Source organism: Thamnophis sirtalis, unplaced genomic scaffold (genome assembly GCF_051295495.1).
Source record: "Thamnophis sirtalis isolate CommonGarterSnake01/CBP01778 unplaced genomic scaffold, rThaSir2_p1.2 scaffold_13, whole genome shotgun sequence".
Taxonomy (NCBI): Eukaryota; Metazoa; Chordata; class Lepidosauria; order Squamata; family Natricidae; genus Thamnophis; species Thamnophis sirtalis.
In genome coordinates, this window is record NW_028261393.1 from 31,188,208 (window position 1) to 31,194,385 (window position 6,178).

Consider the following 6,178-nt stretch of genomic DNA (forward strand, 5'->3'; position numbering starts at 1 on the left):
GAGCTCACCTACACACACTAAACTCAATTCTTCTTCCTTGTGAGGGCTCCTCTTGGTGCATTTACGCTTGTGAGTAGCATCTGGAATGTCTCTCTGAAGCATCCAACAGTAGTCTGCCATCATTGTAATGTTCCATTTTCCCAGGTATCTTCTTTACATCTCATTAATGTCTTGGTGGAATCGTTCACCTTGTTCCTCACTCACAGCTCCCAAATTTTCAGGAAAGTAGTCAAGGTGGGACTGGAGGAAATGCACTTTCAAACTCATCAGGCAACCTAAAGCTTGAAATGCTTTCAGCATTCTTCCGACGATCTTTTTGTAGTGAGGATCTTTGTTATTTATTTGTTAAGAGCCAAGGTGGCGCAGTGGTTAAAAGCAGCACTGCAGGCTACTGCTAGATCAGCAGGTCAGCGGTTCAAATCTCACCGGCTCAGGGTTGACTCAGCCTTCCATCCTTCCGAGGTGGGTAAAATGAGGACCCAGATTGTTGGGGGCAATATGCTGACTCTCTGTAAACCGCTTAGAGAGGCCTGAAAGGCCTATGAAGCGGTATATAAGTCTACTGCTATTGCTATTGCTATTGCTATGTTATTGCCTAAAAATTTATGTACGACTTCTTTAAATGCAATCCACCCTTCTTTTTGAGGATCCATCATGGCATTGACAAACTCTTGATCAACTATAAGCCTTCCAATGTCTGGTCCGACGAACACACCTTCCTTCAATTTTGCCTCCAACAGGCATGGAAACTTGGTGACCAAGTATTTGAAGCATTCTCCATCTCTTGGAAGTGATTTTATGAATTGCTTCATCAATCACAATTTTATGTGGAGAGGTGGTAGAAGAACTTTATGGGAAGGTACCAAAGTTTCTCGGAGGACATTTTTTTCACTGACTGTTAGCACCCTCGGCTGCCAACTCTTCTTGGTCCAGTGATTTTGTCGGTCTTGACTGTCCCATAGACACAGAAAACAAGGGTATTTGGTATACCCAGCTTGTTGCCCGAGCATCATGCACAAGACCTTCAAGTCCCCACGCACTTGCCAACCATGATCTTCATATTTAAGTTTACGAAAAACCAATTCCAAATTCTCGTAGGTTTCCTTCAAGTGTACGGAATGACCTACAGGTATGGAAGCGTAAAAACCATTGTGGAGTAAAACTGCTTTGAGACTTTTTTTTTAAGTCTATAAAAAGACGCCATTGCTCTGAATCATATTGGATTTTAAATTGACACATCAGACCTTCGACATCGATGCAATAAACCAACTTATCTTCCTGGGTGAAATAAGGAACGAACTCCTTTTCACGATGTCTGAACCATGAAGATGACACACCTGGCAACAATAAATTCCTGCTTTTCAGCCTTGATCCGAGTAACTCAGCGGCATCTTTGGGAAGATTCAAGTCTCTTACCAAATCATTCATCTCCTCCTGAGAAAAAATTTTTGGTCTTGTATCATCTTCAAAGTCAGAACTTGATTCATCATCTGGTTCAGCTATGACTTCACCTTCATCGGAGCTAGGTATCTCTTTCAAGGTAGCAGGGGGCTTGGGTATTGGTATATCTATGCCATGGGGGATGGGACGAATTGCTGAGTGAAGATTGGAGTATGAAATGGAATGCTTCCATTTGGAATTAAACCCTTTCACATCTCATGAACAAAAGTAATAGTCATCACTATGGTTCTTTTGCTTTCGCCATACCATAGGAATCCCATAACCGAATTTTTTTTTCTTACCCTTGAACCAGTTTTGGAGGTCCTGAGCACACCGTTTGCACACTTTATGAGGCACCCAAACTTTATCTTGATCTCCAATTTTTAGTCCAAAGTATGCAAAGTATATTTTTTTCACAAAGTCTGTAATATTCTGCTGTTGCTTCAACACTGTATATTCATCACCTGAAACAGAAACTGTCTGGTGAATTAATACACTTTTGCGGAGCCATAACATAACGGTTGAAGAATAACGAGCTAACATGAATAGCGATGAAAAAGTGTGAACAGCCTAGAACCAAGAACCTGATGATGATTCGTGCACAAGTGTGCCATGCAGGAGAGAGCAGCTCTGTGTCTGTACACGAGACATCACAGTGCTGGCCATGCTCCCTGCACTGGCCGGAGATGCTGCTATCTGCCCTGTGTCTCCCTCCCACTGGATTCTTCAGGAAAGATTAACCCCTTCTACCATTAGAAGCACAGACTTAAAACTTGCTTATGTATATATTGTTGACCATTAGATTTACAGTGCTATTTTTTTTTACATAACTCGGACAAACCATTTAAGGGTGTTTTTTTGGCATTTTATCTTAAATGCACTTATGTGAATTAATTAATAGTAATCTGGACTTTAAATTTGGTTAAAAACTCATAATATAAAAAAATACAATTTTTTTTTAAAAAAAATGATAAATTTGAAGACAATTTTGCATGTTGTGGCAAATCATGACGTCTAGGAGTTTTTTCAATATTTCATTTGTTTTCAGCACACCAAAATACATGGAAATTAGATGAAAATAATCAAGCAGCCTTTTAGTCGCAAACCTATGTTATGTTCTTAAATGCAGTCACTTTTGCTTTTTATTTTTGATAAATATTCATTCCTTGTGTAATTTTTACTGCATCTTAATTTTTTTCCGTGTTGCCATTTTTAGTAAATATTGCACCCAGATACAGTTTCTTCCTCACTTTTGTTAGACGTTCTTTTGTTGGAATGATTTAACTGGTCTTATTATGATAGAGAAGTAGATTCTGATGAAAGAAATTTATATACATTGGCTATTTCAAAATAATGTTGTTTTTTTATGACCTATCATAATGTTATTATGATATGACCATTTGGTCTATCATAAGAATTGTACAATTCGTGTAATGTTTGTGTCATTACTGGCGACTTTACAGGGCTGCTCCAGTGGGAACGGGAGAGTAGAGAGGGGAGTATATCATAACAACATTCTTTCACATGAGGTCAAGATTGGGCTGCTGGCAGAGCCCAACCTGGAGGGGAGTAAATGAAGATGGGATTGATTGGGCCATGTGATGTGAATGTCACTGGACAGGGCAAGGTGTGAGTTTTACTGTGAGTGGGGGAAAATATGGGAGTTCAGATTTGGATGTTCCCCAGGTTTGCCAATATGATGTCTCTAATAAAACCTTACTTTGATGGACTTTGTCTTGGAATTCTGAATTGCAATGATGAGTTAGTTGGAACACTGACAGTTTGCTGCAAATGATTTGAGAACCCCAGCTAGCAAAAGGGCATTATCTGCATTCTTCCTTACATACCATAAAAGCGTTAAGCAACCAAGCAAACATCATGCAGACTTGGCTTACTCATTGCTCAATGCGGAGCTCCATTGTTCCATCTTTGTGCAAAACATGTCCTATTTCCCCAGGCCATGCTGACTGATAGTGCCACCCGCTGCCAGTGCAGAGATGTGCATGCTCGGAAGGATGGTCAGTGTTGATGACCCTTAAGCTTTGGCACTTTTACTTGGCCTTCACTTGACACACCAGCCGAAAACATCTCCCGTGCTTCCTCTTAATGGGTGTATGTCCCCCGCACCTGGCCTAAAAGGGAACTGTTCTTCCCAAAGGTTGCTCACAGTCATCTCTTTGACCCCTTTGGTTCAAATTCTGCCTCATCCCTTTGTACAAAGTAATCCCGGTTGAAAAAGGCTAAGCAAAGCTACTTCTAGCAAAGTGAACAGCATTAAAAACAAAGTTTTAGAGCTTTGTACATGAATGTGCCATAGTGGATCTGAACCGAATGCTATCAATAAAGCAAAGAAATACTAATGAAAAGGGTGTTGGAAACGCAGTGGTGGGATTCAACTGATGTAACAACTGGTTTGCTGAGCACACGCTTTATGCGGGCACCAAACACACACGCTGTGGAGTGCAGTCAGTGCCATCACCTGGTTGGTGAAAACCTCCAGCAGGTGATTTTGGGCAGTGATAAATTTCTAGTTGCAGGAGAGCATGTTTTCAGGAACTTTTCGGAGGCCCTGGTTTTCCCCCTCCTTAGAAACAAAATCTCTTGATCCCACCTGTCTTCACTATTTACATCTAGTCTCCCACCTTCCCTTTTTAGAGTAGATAGCAGGGAAGGTGGTTGCAGAGAATGTGGAGCCCTCCCAGTCAGATTTCAGGTTATGGGCCAAAAAGGGCATTGGTCACTCTTGGATGATCTCTGGTGAGAGTAGGATGGGAATACTACACCCATCCTTGCTCTCCTTGACCTCTTAGCAGGCTTTGGTAAAAATGGTGGACTGATGATACTTGGCTTTACAGCTCCATCCGTGGGGACCCAAGTGATGCTTTCGCTGCCCTCTCACGGTGCCTGGAGGCTGAGGTTTCTGGAGGGGAGATCATTGGTCAAATCCTAGTAAGTGTTTTTTTATTATTCCAAAGAATTTTTTATTTTTTTTATTCTCTTACATACCATTTTAAGTATACATTCACATAATTGGCATTCTTCTTTAAATTTATCATTCTTATACATTTATTATTTCATTTAATAAGTTATAATGTACAATTTGGGTTGTTTTATTTACCATCCCTTCCTCCTTTTGTAACACCTCGTTTTCCCTTTTCTCCTTCCCTCCCCTCTACTTCCTTCCTTCCTCCTATCCTTCGCCTCCCTTCTTCCCTTACCTTTCTCCTAGTCCTGCTCTTCCTCTTCCCCTTCCTATCCTCTCTCCTTCTCTTTCTCCCCCTTCCATCCTCCTCTCCTTACCTCTTTCTTCTTTCCCCCATCTTCCTTTCTTTCTCTCCTCCTCTCTCCCTTTCGTTTTCTATTATTGTTGGTGTATATTTCAAAACTCAGTTTATGTTTCCTTGGGATGGTATTTCTGTCAGCCCAAATATAATTTAGTATCATTTCTTATTCCCTTACCTTCACTAGTCTACCCTGGATATGTTTCCCCACTTTATATCTCGTCCATGAATACTTATATAATATTTTCTTTCCTGTTTTTTCCCTTCTCCCCCCCCCTTTCCATTTAATAGGCATCATCTGGATACTTTATCTTCTCCTTACTTTCTTTCCTAGTTTGCTTTCTCTAGCCCAATGGTTCCCAAAGTGGGCGGCGGCGGGATGACTTAGGGGGGCTCTAAGAGGCAAGGGGGGCAGCAGGGGGGGTGCTAAGAGGACGAGGAAAAAAAGATCGTGTATTGTGTTGGCTGCAGAGGGCGTCGCCCCTAGGTTGGTAGCTTCCCCTTAGCTAATTCTCAGATGGAAAGGCGAAACTTGCCAAGCAGAAGATGGACTGTTTAAAGCCCATCGGTGCGGGCAGAATGATGAAATTACCCAAACGAACCTGGAAATAGCTGTGTGTTTCCCTTTAAGCAACGTCACCACCCTCCCCTCCAATCATTGCCTTCCTCCCAGGAGAGGGGCACGCGCCGCTTCAATCGTCCGCCCCCCAACACCGCCAGCGTCTTAACCGACCGGTTTGGCTTGTGAAAAGTTTTTTTTTAAACAGTCGGTGGGCGGGGAGATCGTGCACGGTGTGGTTAGGGGGGGAAACCCACCAATCGAATTCTAGTTCAGCTTGCGAGAGAGCTCTTTGCCACTGGTTTAAAAAACGGTCACATATTTCTTGCCATCCTTTTCCTTTGCATGGAGATGCTGCTGGGTAAAAAGTAACTGGGGGGAGGGAGTGATGAGCGGAAGTGCGGTCGCTCCCTTTTGGTAGTGTAGATTTTGTTTAGGGAGGTTTGGATTACCAGCAGGAGCTCGCTCGCATTGCAATCTTCCCTTTCTAGCCTTGGAAATGCAGGTGTTGTTAAACTCACGGGAGCTTTCTTTGATATAGGTATAGTATACTATATGTATATACTACTATAATATAGGTCAGGAGTCCCCAAACTTGGCAACTTTACGATTTGTGGACTTCAACTCCCACAATCCTCCAGCCAGCATAGCTGGGAGTTGAAGTCCATAGCTGTCTGGAGAATTCTGGGAGTTGAAGTCCACAAGTCTTAAAGTTGCCAAGTTTGAAGACCTCTGGTTTAGGTTCTGCTTGAGCAGGGGGCTGGACCAGAAGACCTCCAAGATTCCTTCCAGCTCATTTATTCTAAAGCTTATAAAAGCTCCACTCAGTGCTGGTCGCGGGTGGATTTTCTTTTAGGATAGATGTTTAGTTTTTGAAATAGCTCCATTCCCATCCTCT